Genomic DNA, 205 nt, shown 5'->3' on the forward strand with positions numbered 1-205 from the left:
GTCTAAATCCAATGACATTCAACCTATAAGTGGTACTTGATTGTTGTTGGAGAGGCAGCCGGGAGTGGCAGGGACTGGGACAAACTTGACAGCATATTCTCCATCTGAAGAGGACGGTTGTTCTTCCACTCCAGCCGCCCAGTGGCTCCAGATCTTGCAATATTTCAGAAAAGCAAGCAACCTGGATTTTTGGCAAGCAACCCAT

The sequence above is a fragment of the Pteropus vampyrus genome, unplaced genomic scaffold (assembly GCF_000151845.1).
Source record: "Pteropus vampyrus isolate Shadow unplaced genomic scaffold, Pvam_2.0 Scaffold619, whole genome shotgun sequence".
NCBI lineage: Eukaryota > Metazoa > Chordata > Mammalia > Chiroptera > Pteropodidae > Pteropus > Pteropus vampyrus.